The 19,917-nt window shown below is 49.2% G+C and overlaps 1 long non-coding RNA gene across 2 annotated transcripts; it reads left to right on the forward strand.

Annotated features, from left to right (window-relative positions):
• Positions 1–5,905: 5,905 nt before the first annotated feature.
• Positions 5,906–18,174, forward strand: LOC111156602. 2 transcript variants are annotated; one of them, XR_002641230.1, is made up of 5 exons: positions 5,906–11,095; positions 13,779–13,831; positions 15,766–15,842; positions 16,228–16,304; positions 17,494–18,174. It is a non-coding gene; the product is annotated as an uncharacterized LOC111156602 (long non-coding RNA). The 2 variants fall into 2 exon arrangements; XR_002641229.1 differs by having other exon boundaries at positions 5,906–13,831.
• The last annotated feature ends 1,743 nt before the right edge of the window (positions 18,175–19,917 follow it).

Here is a 19,917-nt window from a genome sequence, read left to right on the forward strand (position 1 = left end):
AAATGTTGAGAACAGAGCCAGCATCAGAATTTCTGGGAAAAGCCTCAGGAGGTAAGATCTTGAAACCCCATTCTTCGAGATCCTGTCTGTCTGTCTGGTTGCGGAGCTCCAAGGGTATGGCCCACCAGGGGAAACTGGACGTAGCATTGCTCCCCAGAGCTGGAGTGGATGCGGGGACACCCCATCCCTCCACTGGTAGACCTGCCAGGTGTTTCAAGTCCCCCTAGGCGGTCAGGGGAACTGCCAGGCGGTTCGAGTCCCCCTAGGCGGTCAGGGGAACTGCCAGGCGGTTCGAGTCCCCCTAGGCGGTCAGGGGAGATCTAACAATTGTAAATATCTATGCCCCCAATATGGGAGCAGCCAATTACATAAGAAAACTATTAATCAAGATAAAGAGTCATATTGATATGGATACATTACTAATAAGAGATCTTAACATGCCTCTCTCAGTAATAGATCATCATCCAAGCAGAAAATCAAAAAGGAAACAGGAGCATTGAATGACAAAATGGACCAGATGGACCTCATAGATATATACAGAACATTCCACACTAAAACAACAGAATACTCATTCTTCTCAAGTGCACATGGAACTTTCTCCAGAATAGACCACATACTGGGTCACAAATCAGGACTCAATGGATACCAAAAGAGAGATTATTCCCTGCATATTCTCAGATCACAATGCTTTGAAACTGGAGCTTAATCCCAAGGAAAAGTTTGGAAGGAACTCAAATACCTGGAAACTAAAGACCACCTTGCTTAAGAATGTTTGCATCATGCAGGAAATCAAAGAAGAACTTAAACAATTCATGGAAACCAATGAGAATGAAACACATTGGTCCAAAACCTATGGGATACAGCAAAGGTGGTCCTGAGGGGTAAATACATAGCCATTCATGCCTCCCTCAAAAAAATGGAAAAATCCAGAATACACCAGCTGTCTCTACATCTTAAAGAACTGGATTATCAACAACAAATTAATCCAACTCCACACTCAAGTAGGGAAATAATCAAGATTAGAGCAGAGATCAATGAGATAGAAACTAGATATACAGTAGAATGCATCAATAAAACTAGAAGCTGTTTTTTTTTGAAAAAATCAATAAGATCAATAAACCATCAGCCAAACTAATCCAAAAGAAAAGAGAGAAAGCCCAAATTAATAAAATTATGAATGAAAAGGGAGAGATCACAACTAACACCAAGGAAATAGAAACAATCATCAGAAATTATTATCCATAGTTATATGCCAATAAGTTAAGCAACCTAGATGAAATGGATGCATTCCTGGAAAACTATAAACTCCCAGAATTGAACCAGGAAGAAATTGACAACCTGAATCGATGGATATCTAGTAATGAGATTAAAGGAGTGATAAAAAACCTCCCAAAACACAAGAGCTCAGGACCTGACAAATTCCCTGGGTGGTGCCAGGAATCCTTCACTGCAGTAACTTCCAGATGAGAGATAGTCCTTTCCACTCAGGAAAATCCGAACAGAATTTCTCCCCTGCTCTCAGTGGTCCCTGCAATTCACAACTCTCACACATAGAGTCCCTAAATGACCAGTACTGACCCATAGGCAGGGACATCATTATGCCCCAATTCAGCAGGAAGAAGATACAGAAGATAAGACCTTCCTCCTTCAACAACCTTAATGACTGAAGGGTCTAACCTATTTAGGAGGACATGACAAGGGCAGAGAAGGCTAGCTGAGGACAAAGCAGAAGCTGGCATGCCACACCACCCCTCCACAACATGTGATATGGGTGACATTCCTCAGTCACTCTGGCTGCTCTAAAGCTAAGGAAAGAAAAAAACAGGTTCTTCACAAATAGAGATCAAAACACTGCAAGACCTCAGTCTCCCTCAGTTTACAAATGTCCTAGTGATTACAAAGGAAGAGGGTTGCTTGTCATTAGGCTAGCTAACTTCCAGAGACCTGTAACTCCATTTCCTGAAGCCCTAACATCTCCCTCCCCTCCATCACACTGAGGGAGGCTGAGGCTGAAGGAAATGTAAATAAAACGGAATTTCTTCCCAAACCTGCAGTCCCTTGAGAAGGACCTGTGAGATGAAGAAGGTAACATTCCTCCAGGAAGTTCCCAACTATCTTTCCATTAATGTCTTTCTAGAAGGAAAAACCACCTTCACTTGACAAGAGCCAGCCTCCTGTATCCTGTGTGTCATCTGATCTACTGCAACGTTCTTACAAAACCTCCCTTTTCCCTGACCTCCCCCATTGCCATCCTAGAAAGTCAGCCTCCCGTCATGACCCCAGCATAGCAAACCTTTCTACCCATGGGTCCTGTACCTGTGCTTTAATGAAATCATCTTTTGCCAGCAAAGGTGTCTCAAGACTTCTTTTTTGACCATCAGCCTCGAACTCTAACATCTTACCTACATCAGTCCTCCTGCATCAGTCCAGCCTACATAAGGCTCCTGTGGAAACAACCCTGCAACACGTTCCCATTTCTGACAACTCTTCCGTCTCCATCCACCTAACCCACTGCACATTCTGCATCATCTGAACATAGGACACTTCTGTGATTCTTGGACTGAAACTATCATGTGGAACCTCTTTCAGTCCTCGCCTTTGTGGAGTTTGCCCATCTTAATCTCCCCAGCATCCCATCCTCCCTTTCTTTTTCTCACATGTTTATCTGGTCAATAGGTTCTAATCACCAATACCCTATAACATGTTTCTGCTCCTTAGTAGATGACTCCATGTCTTTCCTTTGTAATCAAGCTCAAATCTTAACTCTCAGATGTTTGTCTCACAACTTTCAAAATTTTTCTTTCCCCTAATGCCTCTCTACCAGTTTCTCTTCTCCTTTTTTTCAAACCCTCCCTCTCTTGCTTCCTTCCTTACTTCCCTTCATTATCTTTTTGTTCTTTGTATTCCTCCCTCCCTCCCCCTCTTTCTTTCTTTTGTTCTGTTGTCTTAGTCACCATAAAGTACTTCAGTAGTTTTTCATGTAGTGTTCCATGACTCATTGTTTGCATATAAGACCCAAGTGCTCACTGCAATACATTCCCTATTAAAAAGGATGAAGTGATACCCACGTGGGTGCATCTCAAAGGTCTGCTTCTCTGCCAGTCAATGGTAAGCTTCACTGTAATGAGCCCTCATCTTCCACACTACAGCAGGACATGGGATACGCTAAGCATTCACCAAAATCTCCTGTCTTCCAAGACACTGAGCATACAGGTTGTCCCACCAAAAATCTGAGTAGTTTCATGTCTTGGCTGAAATGGGCCTCAAGTCAAGCCGTTACCATGTAGAAAGATCTATCTGAATTCAGAAAAGTAATATTGCACTCAAACAAAAGCGACATGCAGAATTTACACAGAGACTATACCTGAAAGAGGAGGCTGGAATTACTACGAGTCAGGAAGGAAGGAACATGAGTGAGCAATCCTTCCACAGCCCCTCCTGTTCTGGCCATAAGCAGACAGTTCACACTGCCCAGGAACATGGCCAATGCTGGGGCACAGGAGGAAGATTTCACATGAACCTCACCTCACTCGATGTTTGCTAACACACAGGGAAGAGAAACCTTGTATTTACAGACAATGTGGAAGGGCCTTTAGGCATGTGTCCCTGGTGCAAGTGACATCAGAGCTCGTTCATCCTGGATCGCACCACACTCATCTCCCCAGTGTGGGAGACCCTTTAGTCGGGACTCTAACCTCAGGAGACATGAGATAACTCACCCTTCCAAGGAAAGTACACATGATACGCATGCGGGAAACAATTCCACGGCAGTGCTCACCTCTGTACACGGAAAAATCACCTGAGAGGCACCTTAGGGATGGAACGAAGGTGGGAGACCCTTCATTCAGAGAGCTCTGCTCTTATTAACACCAATGACTTCACACAGGATAGAAGCCATGTGGTGGGATTGCTGCACAAGAGCTGGCAGCAACATGCATCCCTTCGAGGCCATGGGCACGTTTCCATAGACAGAAACTGGTTGAATGCCATCTTCAAAGGAAAGCATTTAGTCCAGCCACACCCTCAGCCAGCATCTGAGGATCCACACCGGTGGGAACCTCAACAAATGCGGTCAACGTGGAAGAGCCGTTAGATACAGCTCTCACATTTGGAGACACCAGATATCTCAGAACAGAGAAACCTGAGTCTGTCATCACCAGGGCCCCGACTTTACTCAGAGTGCCCACCTTTCTCACCACCACATAAATCACACAATACAAACCCTGTGTCTCCAATCACTGAGGCAGAGCCTTCTGCCAGAAGTGGTCCCTTTCCCAACACCAGAGAACTCACAAGGGGAGAACCACTAGCGCTGTATCTTGGTGGGAGAAGCATCAACTGGGGCTCAGACCCGAGCTCCTGCTACCATCTCAGAGTGCGCATCATCCCTCACACAGGAGCGAAGGTGCAGGGACCTCCTGGGACACCCTGCATCATCGCTGCTGCTGAATGCCGATGAAATCCATGTGGGAATCCCATTCCTCATGGAGCCAACACACGAAGGACATGGGAGGATTTCCACAGAAGAAAATCCTCCCAGTGTCATGAGGAAAGGAATGTGCTCAGATATGCCTTCTTCCTTAGTGAACAACGACACCCTCAGACTGAGGAAACACTGATCCCAACACAATGGGGGAAAATTCTTCCCTGGACACTCACATCAGAAAATCACTGGGCAAATACCTCCCCAGGAATTTCTTAGGGTGATATTGAGATACAAACTCAGACACTGACAATTTTTCACTGCAAACACATACAACTGGGTCATGTTCTGAGGGATGTTGAATGCACTATTCCAGTAACCAATAGCTAGAAATAAAGCCCATCTGCTCCCATCCCTCAGTACATGCATAAAGGCCAGTATCACCGAACAGGCGGGGTCTCACAACCGTGCACACTGTGCCAAATAAGAACGGGGGACCTTCCTTTACTAGCTCTCACAACTGACACAGATACTGTCTCTTGGTAGGAAGTTTGACCACAGGAAGTAACACTGCCTGTGATCCATGAGAACATCAATTGGAGGGTTAATTCAGAATCTTAGAAAACAAGGTGATTGATGTAAGTTCATGAAAACATTAATCTATCGATGTATGTAGATCACAAGGATGAATGGCAACAAGATTCAACAAACACATGGTTTGTGATCTACCTCTCATGTGTCCTTAATTCTACTAATACTGTCCTCATAAATTGGAAAGGATTTGCAAATTAATTACATGCTTAGAAATATTTCTAGTTATTTATTTGAGAGCGAGAGAGCTAGAGAGGGAGCAAGAACAGTCAGGGTCAGGCAGCGGGGAAGAGGGAGAGGAAGCGGGCTTCACATTGAGAAGGGTGCCCAATGCAGGGATTGATTCCCCAGGATCCAGGGATCCTGACCTCAGCCGGGGGCAGATGTTTACCCAACTGTGCCACCCAGAGGCTTGCAAATTAATTTCATCTTTTACAAAGGTGCTCTTCTGGAAGAACTGTCAGTACCAGGGCAGGAAAACCTCTACAGTTCAACATCGGGCAGTGAGGGCTTCCTCCCCGTATATGAAAACTTGGGAGCCAAGTGGTTTTCTCCACCACCAAGAACAGCTACATATCTCTGGGCCTGAGATGGTGTAAGACCACTGCAGATGTGTAAAAACTCCCTGATTCGGAAGGTTTTAGGACAGAAGGGGGTTCTTATGCTCCCTTGAATGAAGACAAATCATGCCCAGGAATGCCTGCATGGCTCTTTCAGTTAAGGGACCAACTCTTGTTTTTGGCTCAGGTTATGTTGTCAGGGTAATGGGATTGAGCCCCATGTCATGCTATGCAAGGCATGTGGAACCTGCTTAAGGGTCTCTCTCATCCTCTGCAACTCCCACTCCCCCACCAAAAAAAAGGAGATAAAGAGAGAGAGACAGAGAGAGAGAGAGAGAACGTGCACAGAAGTCCACTCAAACATCCATTTGTATAGATGCCCGATATACTTTGCTTTAGATGAATGGCCTAATAAACAAGTGTGGGCAAAAGTTGATCATAGAGAGAATGTCCATTTATAAGGTCAGCCTGCAATAACTCAGGATTCTTCTACCAGAGGCAACCTGGAGTGCAGACGTTTTGTGTGGGGTGGGGACTTGCAGTACCTTCTCCGTATGTGCCACTAAGTAATTTTCCCCAAGCAGCAAACTCTAGATATTCTGGTTAAGGGTACATCTCCAATTTTATCAATAAGAAGAGGATATCTTTCCCTCCGGAAAAAAGACAGAAGCCAGCAAATGAAGACACCCAAGTCAAGGCCTGAACCTCAACCCAGGCGGGATGTTCAGAACCAAGACAACTTACCACTGTGATGCACATCCACCAGGGAGATGAAAGGGGCCACACGCCTGTACGTGTTGCACTGGAATCTGCTCTGAAGAGACAGAGACCAGACACTTTGGATTCTGCCCATGAGGCCACGTCCCCTGAGCCTTGAAGCACCACCTGTAAAAACAAGGAGAGCATTTAGTTGAGGTCTCAGGACCCACACTCGTGGAGACACAGAGTTACCCATAACGGAAAGTATGTCCCTCCATCTCAGCAGGGAGTTCAGGCTCAAGGAGGCCAAAACCATAGAGCCCCGCAATTTGTGAAAGATTTAGCATTGCTGCTGGCAGACCTTCACCTAATACATGCTTGGCAATTTGGCTGCCAGAAGTTCCATGATGTCCAGACCTGACCCAAGCAGGAGGATGTGGGCAAGGAGGTGGCCGGGAGGTCAATCACCATTTGCAACTAGTGACAAGAATCTCAGTAAAGTCCCTTCTGCTCCCAGAACCCAAACAGAAGATCTGCAGAAACCCTATTTCAACTGCATTTTTCATGACCGTCCTAGGGAGGCTTACTTCTCCTTGAATCGTCTTTCACTTTTGACATGTGTTCTCATTCATCTACCTGTAACTTCAATGATAGGGAACTCCTGGAGGAGATGTGCTTACACTCTACCTCTTTGATGTCTTTTCTACTCACGTTAGTGACCCTCTTAGTCTTGCTTCCTTTCTTCTTTCATAACTCTCTATTCAAAAGCATCTTAGCAGTCATTAAATATTTTTCTTAATTTTTGGCTTATATGTGATTCAAAGGATGAGTACACAATTTTTTAAAAGTGTACAAGGATACCTTGAGATGAGTAACACAGTAAAGTAGTATCACACTCTTAAATGGAATTTTGGGAGATTCGACCGGCAAAAAGCATTACTACATATTGAGTGGAAACTAAGCTATGCCACCTGCAAAATCTCTATTTGGCTGAAAGGGGCCTCTCGCCTTTCCTCGCTAAGACATGCCTCTCATGGACCCTGGAACTCAAAATAAAAAAGAAAAAAAAAACAACAACTACCTTCCACTTCCACAACACCCTTCCACCTCAGGGTCGTGGCTATGGCAGACCTCACACTGTGTGCTTTTTACCCTGATAAACACCAACCCTCCAATAAAGCACAGAGCATAGAGCCAAGCTTCAGCACCCTGGCCACCTGGCTGGCTGACGTGGCTGCCTGGGCCTGCCTGGGCCTGCCTGCCTCCCTCCCTGGCTCCAGTCCTTTCCTATAGCATCTGCCTGGGCCCTGTGATTCTGGCTCTGCCCCAGGTGCCCTGTGCCCTGGGTGCAGGCCGTCAAAAGGCAGTTGAGGAGCCTTAGACTCCAGCTGACCGGCCCTGTGCTCGGCTCAACCCAACCACCGTGGTGACCAACGTGGGCCCAGGTGCCAGATTGGACTGCAACCCCCGCTTTCCTGCTCAAACACAGGGGGATCCTCTGAAGCAAGGCACATTGGCCCCAAATAACCTGCCGCTGAGCCCCCACACCACCAGCCTGAATAACCCCTGGGGACAGAAGCCCAAGACGCCTAAACAACTTACCCACCAGGCAGTGCATTTCACTCGTCCTCACTTTTTGCAAAGGTTGTCTGATGGTTCCAGAAAAATCCGGCTAAGTTATGGCCTGGGTGCTGTTGGTAGGTTTAGAACCCTTAACCTACCCAGGTTTTGAAAGGTCACCTGACCCATTTCTGAGGGCTGGCCCAGTGACCACGCCCACATCTGCCAGCCTGGGACTCTGCCTGCAGAGGGAATTCCCATCTTTGCTGATCAGAGACATGACCCTCTAACTGCCCCAACTGACCTGAGTAGGAGCCCCAGCAAAGGAGGGGAGAAGGGACAGGGCCCTCGGGTCATAGATGAGCCCACATGGCACTCAATGAGACAGGACATCCCTCTGGGAGCATCCAAAGAAGGGGAAGTTCTGACAACAAACTCAGGGGCTTCATCTTATCGCAAAGGGGTATAAACAATGAGCCACGTGGCTTTCTCAGACCTGAGAAGGGGCTGTGACCAACAGGTCAGGCTGACATGGATGCTGGGTTGCTGTGGCCCTACCTGGCACTGTGGGCCACTTAACACAAACTTTTAGGCAGAGGCCAAGGTCCGCACATGCCTGGATTCCCGATAAGGAAGTGCCTTTCTCTGGGAACAGGTCCTGGGAAGCAGGAGGATGCCTCCAGGTGTGAAATAATCTCTCATGTCTGAGTGCAAGACTGGAAGCATCTCTCTGCCCATTGGGTTTGCCCCGCACTCTACAGATCTACTCTTTCCAAGCAGTGACCTTGAACCCACAGTCTTCCCTTCCTGCGGTGCCCCAGAACCATACTCTTTGACAGAGGCATGCTACTAGGCCCCTGAGAGAGGCAGGCCAGGACTCGCAGAGGGCAGGGCCATGAGGAGCATACCGGTATCACTCACAAACACCTCCATGGCACGTTAGATGGTCTCAGGCCAATGCTTTTGGAGGCCTTCAGGATGACCGCAAAGTGCCAGTATTTCTTCACACCTACAGGTGGAGGGAGACAGGGAAAAGGGGGTCCAGAACCACCTCCCTCTCTTGCAACCACACTGAGGTTCTGCGGGGAAAGCCCTAGGCATCCCCAGAGGGTCTGTGTGGAGCGGCATCCTCCTCCTTCCCTGAACAGGGACTATCATCCACCCAGCACAACAGCAGACCCACCCAGTCCCTCTGCGCTCAGAGTCAAAGGGACAGCAGGCTCTCTTCCAGGTGAAGAGCAGAGGTGCCAGAACACAAGTCATGGGTCTTGCCATTCCTCCAGAATCTCTGTGAGAACAGATGGGGAAACACCCCAGCATCTGAGGAAGAAATGCACTGTTTGGACTCTTGAGTATTTTAATTTTATCATTTTCCAATGAATTCTACCTTGCGTTTCTCCTTGCAGTACTACTGAAAATGTCAAAAATTTTCCTCCAAGAATACAAGTCAGCCATCAGATCTACGGAGAAATGAGACCCTAAGTACCATCTAGATAAGAAGTCCTCAAATCTTCTTCTTAGTGGGATGCAGTCTGAAGACTCAGCTAGCTTGGATGATCCAGGAACGAGGAAACTGCCACCTTCCATGGGCAGAAGAGACCAGAAGCAGGTTGCCAGCTACCCAGACAATGAAAAGGGATGGTAGGAAAACACACTTGGATCATTGGTGTCTTCCTGTTAGAAAGATGGCAGAAAAGACATGGATGAGAATTCTAAAGGAAGATTTTTGCTGGATGGACAGGCGGGTGAACGTTCCACAAGAACAACAGAGGAAGACGCCAATTTTTCACCAGGGTGGTATGTTGGCCTTTATTTGTGGGAAACACGAAAGTCTTCTGGCTTTTTAAATCAAGGTCATATACAAAAATCTCAGCATGCACAACTGACAGGGTAGGGAGAAGTTTGAGGGAGAATCTGTTACCAAATGCTACCTAATCCCAAAGATATTGTAGGGGGGGGCGGGGACAATCACAGCAGGATCACCTACCATCTGTAGGGCAGTGAGCTTTTGTATGGATAGCAGCTATTCATCCTTGCCACCTATTTTGTTCAGTGGGAACCGGAACGTGGAACCTGAAGGAAGACTGGGCACATTTGTGCCGGACTCATTTTGCTCTCTTCATACTTTGGGGCTCACGGGCCTCTAGCACACTTCCCCATCTGGTTTTCTCCCATCCCCCAGGGAACAAAAAAGCCACACAAACAGGACAAAGCATGATTTGATGCTTATTCTGTTTTCTTTTCTGAAATCATGGGTGACCCTGCTGGTAGGGGATGGCGGTAAGTATTCTATACTCTAGAGTCACTTACTTGTTTGCAACAACCTGGAAAAGGGGAAAGGTGGGGCTTCCTCGCAGGCTTTCATGATGAGAACCACTCTGATTACAGGTCCTGCAGGATTGAGAATAAAGGTCATAGTAACAGAAAAGCATTTTCTGGGGAAAGACCCGTGGCCTCATGGCCCTGTCCCCAGAAACTACTCCGCTGCCCTTAGGTGGTGCAGCTTTGAGTGCAGGGAGTAGGTGTGCCTTAGAGATGGACCATTTCACAGCTACTCCATGACCTGTAGCTCCAGTATGAGGCAGAGTTTCTATTCACGTCCCTGCTCCTCTTCAGGAGCTTTCTTCCTCCATCCAGGAAGGGCCAACTGCAGCTCAGTCCAGACTGATTAGCTCCCCACCTCCACACACTTGTCAACACATGCACACCAAGAAACGCTCCATGAGCAATTCCTGAAGAGCCCCGTGGGTGTCCCGACACTCTCTGTGTGTATCTACCTAGATCCCCTGGCTAGCCTTTGCAATGGCCTTGATGTGAACAGCACAGAGGGAGAGGCCCCATTTTTCACCAAGGTGGTAATTTAGCCTTTCTTCATGTGAGGTACAGCATCATTTGTTTCTCTTATACTCGAAATCAGATCCAAACACCTCAGCACGTACAATGTACTTGGTGGACAGATCATTGAGGGAGAGTCTGTTACCCATGGATACCCGATTCCAAAGACTCTGCAGGAAACAGCAGGTTCGGTTACAGTCCACAGGGTAGTGAGCTTTTTCCCGGGTACTACTTACACCGCCTTACAACCTGTTTTGTCCAATGGACCCAGGGCATGCAACCTCTAAGTAGATTCCATATCAGTGCCCATGACCCTGCCCATCACCAAGAGAACAAAAGAGCTGTGCATGCAGGATGAGGCATGACTTGATGTTCATCATGTTTTCTTTTCTGAAATCGCAGGTGGCCCTGCTGGAAAGGGAGAGTGGTAAGTCTGCTGTACTCTAGAGTCACGCATTGGTTTCGAGCAACCTGGACAAGGGCAAGGTGGGGGTTCCCTGCAGGCTCCATCTTGAGAGCCACCCAGAATCCAGATCCTGCTGCAATGGGACTAAGAGTCATGTTCCAGACCACCACCCAAGGCCTCATGAACCTGTCCCCAGAAGCTACCATACTATTCTTAGGTGCTGTAGGATTGGGTGCTGGGCAGGAGCTGTGTTTACATGGGAATCCATGTGCTGTGATTCTCAGGGTTGGTGTGTGTCAGGTGTGTGAATGGGATGTTCTTATACCTATCTGTTCCCTTCAACATGGTGATTAATGGTGTCCACTTTCTCAGGAAAGTTTCCAATCACCGTCATGTCATTAACGTCCATGTATGTGAAAACTTTTCAACACCTACAATTTCAACAGGTGTTCTTTCCTTGCAAATACACATCAATTACCCTAGAAAAAAAATCCCGTCGCTAACTAGGAAGGGGGAAACTGTGCCCCAAAGACAAGTTTGCCTTGTCCAATCCCTGTTACTGAGTCAGTGTCCATGGGTCTCTCACATCATGGTACGCTGCGGGCATGAATGGTCACAGTACCTCCCTCTTGCCACTTCACTCACATATGTCTCTGCATCAGAGGCCCCATGATGCATCTTCCCAAACTCTTTGGAAGCACTGAGTGCTGGGACAGACTCCTTCCTTCTGCAAGCAGCTTCTGCGGCAGCCTCGTGCAAAGGCACATTCAGGGAGGATCCTGACAAAGGAGCAGTAGCCAGGAATAGATGGGGCCAATTCACTCCGTGTTTCTCTGTGGAGATCTACCATTTCCCTGAAGATACTGTGTCTAAGATTTAAACTTCTTCCCATGGGAAATCACACACCCACCACTGGTGCTAGCTGGGGCTCTCTGAGGAGGGCACAAAAGGTGTCCTATCATAGGGGAAATGAGGTCTTCCTCAGGGACTGAGCATTACTCTGGGGACCTGGGCCCCCTCCATGCAGGAATGAAGGGTGCTCTGGGCATTGCAAAGTGGCGAAAGAGAACCTCAAACCTCAACAGGTGTGACAGGAAAATCATCACACATTTCCCTGGCCATCTGTCCATGCAAGAGGGGCTTGTTTTATTTGGTAGGTTTGTGCCAATAGAGAAGTTAAGGGAGTTCAGTGCCTAGGAATGGAAACAGAGCCAAATTAGGGTTGCAGGGTTCTTTTGCATCAAACAAGAATTTCTCTCATGAGAAACATGTATTTGAACAGAATCTGATTTTCCGACATCTCTTTTCCTCACTTGCATGTGTGAGATCCATGGGAGTACCTTTCATTGCTCTCTGACGACACTCAACAGGCTTTTCCAGGGCAGTTGCACCATTCTGCATTCCACTAACTGCAAAGAAGTCTCAAATTTTCTGCATCCTTCCAACATGGGTTTTGGGCTTGAATTCCTGGTTTGGTCCTCACTACCCTAACAGACAATGCCACAGCTCAGCGTCCTTTGGATTTACATTGCCCTCATGATGCCTTATGTTGTGCATCTTTTTATATTTCTGTTTGGCCAGCCATTCATTCCCTTTGCAGCACAGTCTATTCAAGTCTTTTTCTCGATTATTTCATTTGGTGAAATCCCGTTCTTTTTTGGTTTTGTTTTGCATTCTTTTGTTTGTTGTTTTTCCTTTTTGTCAGTGAACACACCTTTTCTGAAATAAGGATTGCAAGGGGTGTCTCGAATATGTGGGCTGCCTTTTCATTCTGTTCACTGTTTCAGAAGAGGATGCTTTTTCTAGTCAGTCCTCTTGTCAAGCATTGTGATTCCAATATGAGCACATTTATTTGTGCATTTCTATTTCGCTCCCACATGCTCCTGTCTATTTTTATGCCAGCACCATCCTGTTGGCTCAGGGGAGTGATCCAAGGTATTGGAAGATCAGCTTCTAGGGACCCACCACCTACTCCTTCATACTCAGAAACATTTTGGCTCCTTGTGTTCCTTTGAGGTTCCATATCTATTCTAGCAGTTTCTCTGTTTTGAGAATATTACATTGTGCTTTTGGTCAGTGCTGCACTGCATCTGTTCACCATTTGTTCTAGGAACTGGGGGTTCACCTTAATCTCTTAGTGTCCAAAGGCCTCCAACAGTGCCAAGTCGGTGTGCATGAGCCTGGGAATGTCTTACCTATCGAGGGCCCTGTCAGGCAAGCCACTAATGCCCGAGAAATATGTGGGAGAGCAGGGCTTGTCTCTCGCTCCTGGCTGGCTCTAGTGCTGAGCTAACCAGGAGTCTGTCTACAATTCACTTTACACAGTTATTTATTATCTCAATGGACTATACAAAAATCATCAAGGAAAAGAAAACGTCCAGTTGCTCCCTCCCACTAGCCAGACATCAAGAGTCCCATAACAACTAGAGTTTTAGATGGTTGCATTGGGAGGGGACAGCAGTCATGGGCATGCAGAACTGACACTGAGGTGGCTGCTGCAGCATCCTGGTCTCATTAGAAAGGATGAAACTCCAATTTCTGTCTCCTCGAAGGGCTCTGGCTCCACCAGCCCCATGAACATCTGACACCAGTGCAAAAGGGTCAGGCAGATGCTGCATGGTACATAGACATCTCAACGGAACCGGGATGAATGGGTGCGGCAGTCTCTTTCGTAACAGCATTGCTTCTATTTTGGTTCCTATAGATTGTATGTAGAGAGCGTCCAGGACTCCAGCAATGAGGACGAAGTCTCTTCAGGTAGGGAAAGGCACAGAGGAAGGGAACAGTGGGACAGGGCTCCTGGGAACATGGGGTTGCCCTTGCCGCTCTGGAAAATGAAGAAGGTGGGTAACAATGCACCAAGGAAAGGGATGCATTGGAAAAAGGCATGGTTTGCTCATTTCATAGTTTCTGAATGAAAAGAACAGACATTGTGTCCACAGGCCTTTAGGGTAGGCTGGGTTTGTCATCACCACTCTACTCCTTGGGTGGCTATTTTTTTTTAAAGATTTTATTTATTTATTTGACAGAGAGAGATCACAAGCAGGCAGAGAGGCAGGCAGAGAGAGAGGAAGGGATGCAGGCTTCCTGCTGAGCAGAGAGTCCGATATAGGACTCTATCTCAGGACCCTGAGATCATGACCTGAGCCAAAAGCAGCAGCTTAACCCACTGAGCCACCCAGGTGCCCTTGGGTGGCTATTTTAAGGATCTTTCTAATCAAACCTGCTCTGGCCTCCCTTTGCCACTGCCACATGTCAAAGCTTGGTCTCTCTGCTCGTGGCCTCTTGGGAATGGTGCACAAGAGATTCTGGATCTTTCTTGGCATGGGCCCAGACCTGGTCATGGTCATGACTTGGTGGACCCAACCATCCTCTCCTGTGCAAGAGAACGAGGACACTAAGTTCTGGTGTGAGCCAGGAGGTGGAATACAGGTAAACTCTCTCCATGATAACGTCCACTACCAAACTTTCCTGGTTCTGTTCAAGCTGCTGTACATTCAGGGGGACTCCCAGAGCTGGAGAAGGTAAAGCGAGCTTCCCCTGGGTTCACTACACAGGCTCCCATGTCCCTTAGCTTCTGCCAGCCTTCACACCCCAACCGAGTCTGACCTGTGGATGTGCTCACAAGAGAAGGATGCCCCCATGTACCTGCCCTGGAGATGCCATGCTGCAGGCCAGGGTCCTCCAGGCCTGTGTGAAGTGGCTGCTGGACCTGCTTCACACACTTGCTGTCTCAGGTCCACTCTACCTCTCATCAGCTGTTGTTGAGGCATAGCACAGAGTTTCTTGGGAGCAGGGCCAGGGAGTCACTTCTCCTCTCACAAACCCACCTCTCCAGCACGCAGCTCTGGCCATGCCCCCCACTCCCCAGTCATGCCCAAACTGCAAACATTCTTCAGGCCTCTCCAGGGCCTTACACACACCCCTGCCCCGTCCATTCCCTGCAAGCCTCAGCAGGAGCACTGGCAGGAATCCTGTGTTTCAGTGACCATACTGTTGGACATTTTCCAGGGCTGCCCTGAACAGCTGAAGGCACCGGGAGAATTTCTTGTGCTCCCATCTCCATTCAACCTCTGTAATACTTATGGAAATAGAGGGCATTGTATGAGCCTGAAACATGTCCCTGGAAAGGTCATCTCAGTGACTGGGCAGACATGGGCTGTGGGGAGGTGGTTGGCCATCTCTCCCTGCAGTTCCCTAGCAATCCCAGACCCATGAGAGCTGCTCCCAGCACAGAGAGAACAGGGGGTTGATTCCGTGGGAGCCAGGATATCTCCTCTCTTTCCTTGGTTTCCCCACCTTGGACAACAATAAGACTGGTGGAGCCTGGCAGGGGGAAGGACATGGAGCATCTCTAGGGGAGGAGGAGGAGGAAGGGGAGGAGGGAGGTACAGGAACAAGGACGGAGGAAGGCAAAGTCCTGCAAAGGCTGTCTTAAACAGTGACAGCCTCCAGGAGGTAAAGGATCACACAGATGGGCTTCCGGGTCTTGGAGAGAATTAGAGGTGGGAAGAGCAGGTGGGCAACCAGAGACCCATCTGTACTCTGCGGAGATCAAGCGACCAAGGCCAGGGAGAACTCAGAGCTGGGGACCCACCCCACTGAGGGCAGAGCCCATCATCCCCAGAGCCGCAGGCCAGAGGTTGTCAGCTCCACTGACTCCCCTTTGTCCTCTCTCACGGCCACCCTAGCATCCTCGCTGCTCTCTGACCTGGAGGAGGATTCCATGGAAGACGACGATTTCAACAGAAGGAGACACACTGCGCCTGTAATTCATTTCCAACTCCATCCCTTGGGCTTCCTCTCTCATATATCCATAAGCCCCTCCTCCAAGCTATTCCCATTTCCCTGCTTTGACGACGCCCACCCTGGAGGCCCTAGTCTCAGGCAGGCACTAAGGCTTTTCATCTGAACTGCTGCATGAAATCCCTGAGCAGCCCTCCTCACCCCTTTCTTAGCATCACACTGACCCCTCACCACTGAGTCTGGGAAGCAGCCCTGGACAGCAGAGAAGGGAGTACGACTGGGATTTGGCAGGGCACAACTCACCCTGCTGGAGGAGCTCAGGAAGGGAGGATTGGCCTGGGTGTCCCCACTTGGTTCTCTGCTGCCTGGGAGTCTGTGCTTATGCCCTATTCTGCTCTTGCTCTCAGCTCTCAAGAAGCTTTCCTTCTGTGGACTTGACAGAAACAACAAGGGAAGCAGAAGAAGAGAAGGACTTGGGAATGGGGTGAGTTGGGCAGGAAAAGAGGCAGGCAAACATGGACACATGCTCTCCCTTGTTGCCCTTTGTTGTGGTCACGTAGGGAAACCACACAACACCCGGGGTGCTGCCCTAGCCTCTGACAACAAAGAGGAAATGGAGGGAAGGCCACAGTCCCTGTAGGCAGTAGGAAGCCCTGAGAACATCCCACGGGGAACCTCCACCTGATCCGTGCAACTCCCTGTGGTGGTTGGGCTCTATCGTCCAGGAGCTGCTGAACTTGGAGGGAGGGCAGTGGCTGACTAGGTAGCCCATGCACTGTGTTCTTCTGGAAAAGAGTCCCATGCCCCATTGAGCCCCTCATCTGCACAACCCAAGCCTTGCCCTCCCACCCTGCAAAATTCAGCAGATGGCTTCCTCCCAAACAACACTCGTCGGGAAGAGACAGTGGTGGGGTGGCCTCATCTCCGACTTCAGGCACCTGAGAAATGAGCAAACAAGACAGGCCCCTGGGCTTATATGAGCAGGACAGCTCACCCCTCCCAGCGCTGCATCCCTGAGGGCACCAAGTAGGCCCGGTTTCCAGCTGAGTCAAGTACTCTGGCCACTCCCATAGGACCTGACCAAAACCTCCAGTCCCCTGAGCCTCCAAGATGCCTCGTGGGAGGTAGCAGGTCCCCTCATGGCACCATTTCGCTATGTGAGTTTGATATTCTAGACACTCTCCTCAATCCCTCAATCTACAGGGAAGACCCACCAGGGAAAGGCCGCCCTGCCTGTTCCCACCTCGCCCACCACCTGCTCACAGCATGGGAACTTTGCAAACTCCCTTCCCATGGGAGTCAGGAACATGCCATCTCTGCCACACCACCTGCAATACTTGTGTGGCCATAGGCTCCCCCCACAGAGGAGGGCATGTCGAGGGCTCTCAGAGAGGCTGGGGAAGGGACAGTCTGCAGGAGAGGACCCAGCAGTCATGGAGGCGGATGGTCCAGGAAGGGGCCTGAGTGACCCTGGGAGTGTAGCCTTCATTTAGCCCCAGTGGGCCCATGGGAAACTTCCCTTTCTTCATGTCACACATGGGTCCTGAAAGGAAACCTCTTATCTCAAGACCTCAGAAGACACGTCCCACAAAACCCCACAGGCTTCTGGTAAGACCTGTCCCAGGCCACAGACCACTCATTATCTCATACCACTCCACCTGTTGTCTCCACAGCTGCACCACAGGACAGTCTGCTCACGACACTGAGGCACCAGAGTCTCCAGAGGCGCTCAGACAAAGGGAGCCAGGAGGGCCCTGGGGCCCCACTTGCAGTGTCGATTTGGGCCTGGAGGAAGACTCAGCATGAAAACACAAGGAAACATGCCTGCAGGAATGGCTCTCTTGCACCTGACCTCCACAAGCCAAACAGAGAAGACTTCTGTGCAGCCCACCAGAAGATGACACTGGAACCCGAGGAAGAGACAAGAGGACTCTCTGAGTCAGCCAACACACCCAGAATTGGCTGACCAGGCCTTGCTGATGACTGACACTTGGAGCAGGAAGCAATGATCTGGGCCTACAACAGTCCATTGTCTGGTGAGAATGGGCCCTCCTGGGACTGGGGGGCACAGCAGCCTTCTGGTCTTTTCCCCTGTCTGCTTCAGGGGATGCTACTCCTCCTGCTGTCCCTCCAGTCCCCAGCAACCATGCAGAGCATGACAGATGCAGGAAGAAGCAGGACTGCCAGGGCCCCTTGACCACCCTGGAATCGACTTGAGGGACAGCAGCCACCCCACCTGTATTCCCCTAGGGTGCCACCCCTGAATCGCCCCTGTCTCTTCCATGTACAGGTCCATGACCAATGCTTGGATCAATGTTAGGGCCAATTTAATGTTAAAACCTGTTTAACTATTAGGGCCTGCTTAGCCAGAGCGACTCCATATTACCTGGGTAACCATATTGTTGTTTACATCTAAAGACTTCATTCCGGGAATAAATGCCCCAGTAGTTCCTGGTATTTGTTCTGGGTATCGATTCTGGGAGTAAACGCCTTAACAATAGAAGCCATGTACCTTGGGTCTATGGTTATGCCCTATAAAACCAGCCTGTGAGATCGGGACGGGGTCACCCTCTTGGGAGGTGGCCCTGACCAGTCAGTCTGGTTTCTGATGCCTGGCATAAAAATAAAGCTTTGCCTTACTTTCAATTTTTGTCAGCCTCGCCCCTTTGATAACGGCCCCAACATTCTGGGGGCTGGTCCGTGATCAAATGTTGAGAACAGAGCCAGCATCAGAATTTCTGGGAAAAGCCTCAGGAGGTAAGATCTTGAAACCCCATTCTTCGAGATCCTGTCTGTCTGTCTGGTTGCGGAGCTCCAAGGGTATGGCCCACCAGGGGAAACTGGACGTAGCATTGCTCCCCAGAGCTGGAGTGGATGCGGGGACACCCCATCCCTCCACTGGTAGACCTGCCAGGTGTTTCAAGTCCCCCTAGGCGGTCAGGGGAACTGCCAGGCGGTTCGAGTCCCCCTAGGCGGTCAGGGGAACTGCCAGGCGGTTCGAGTCCCCCTAGGCGGTCAGGGGACCCAAGATAATCCCCACCAGTGGCAGGTTGCGTTTTTGAGTTGGGATTATTTCTTGCACACCTTTAGACTTGATGTCTGCTTGAGGAAGGACCGTGGGTCTGCGGTTGTCTGTGTCCTGTCTTTTTGTTGTCTGTTGTGTCGTTTGTTGTGTTTGAAGCAATGGGAAAGCAGGGAGTAAGGGACCTGTGACACCTCTGAGTCTTATTCTTCAGCATTTCAAGGATTTTCAAGGTAAAGCCACCCAGTCGGATGACAAGGTTTACCCAGGAAAACTGAAAACACTCTGCCAGCTGGAGTGGCCCACTTTCTCCACAGGGTAGCTGCTGGAAGGAATATTTGTCTTGGCCCAAATCTACTCTACCAGAGTAAGGTCTTCATTTTCCATCGAGACCAAATACCGTACATCGTGGCCTGGTGATACCTGGTGGAAGAGCCACCATCGTGGCTCAAGTCTCACCTTCCCCCTAATAACATAGCCATTTCTCTCCCTCTAAAGCAGGTCAGATCACCAAAACCAGAACAGAGAGATGATGGGGAACCAGGGAAGACCGTCCTGCCTCCATCGGATGCAGAGGACATAGGTTCTCCCACTCCTTATCCATCCCCTAAACCTGACTCCCAGTCCCAAGACACCCTTACCAGTCCACCTCATAGACAGTTGGGATCCACCTATGGGACCACTGAGCAGAAGGACCGCCCTGGTCCTTCCCCTTCCCTCTATTCACCTCTGCCAACCCCTACTCCACAGGCTCCATTGGCGCTGATGCTGCCTCTCCAAGAAGTCGCTCCACCGGATGGGAGAGGTCACCCCTACATAACCTATATCCCTTTCTCCTTTTCTGACATCTATAACTGGAAGGCCCAACATGAATTCTTCTTTGCCCACCCTCAGGGTTTAATTAGTCTTTTGGAAACTGTGTTTCTTACCCACCAGCCTACCTGGGTGGATATTCAGCAGCTCCTTATGACCCACTTTAATGTGGAAGAGCGGGATCACATTATGCAAGAGACCCATAAGGTGATAAATGAAAGACTTGGCAGGGAACTTGATTCCCGGCAAATGGGAGACTACT

The sequence above is a fragment of the Enhydra lutris genome, unplaced genomic scaffold, assembly GCF_002288905.1.
Source record: "Enhydra lutris kenyoni isolate GAN:26980312 unplaced genomic scaffold, ASM228890v2 scaffoldscaffold47, whole genome shotgun sequence".
In the NCBI taxonomy this organism is placed as follows: Eukaryota; Metazoa; Chordata; class Mammalia; order Carnivora; family Mustelidae; genus Enhydra; species Enhydra lutris.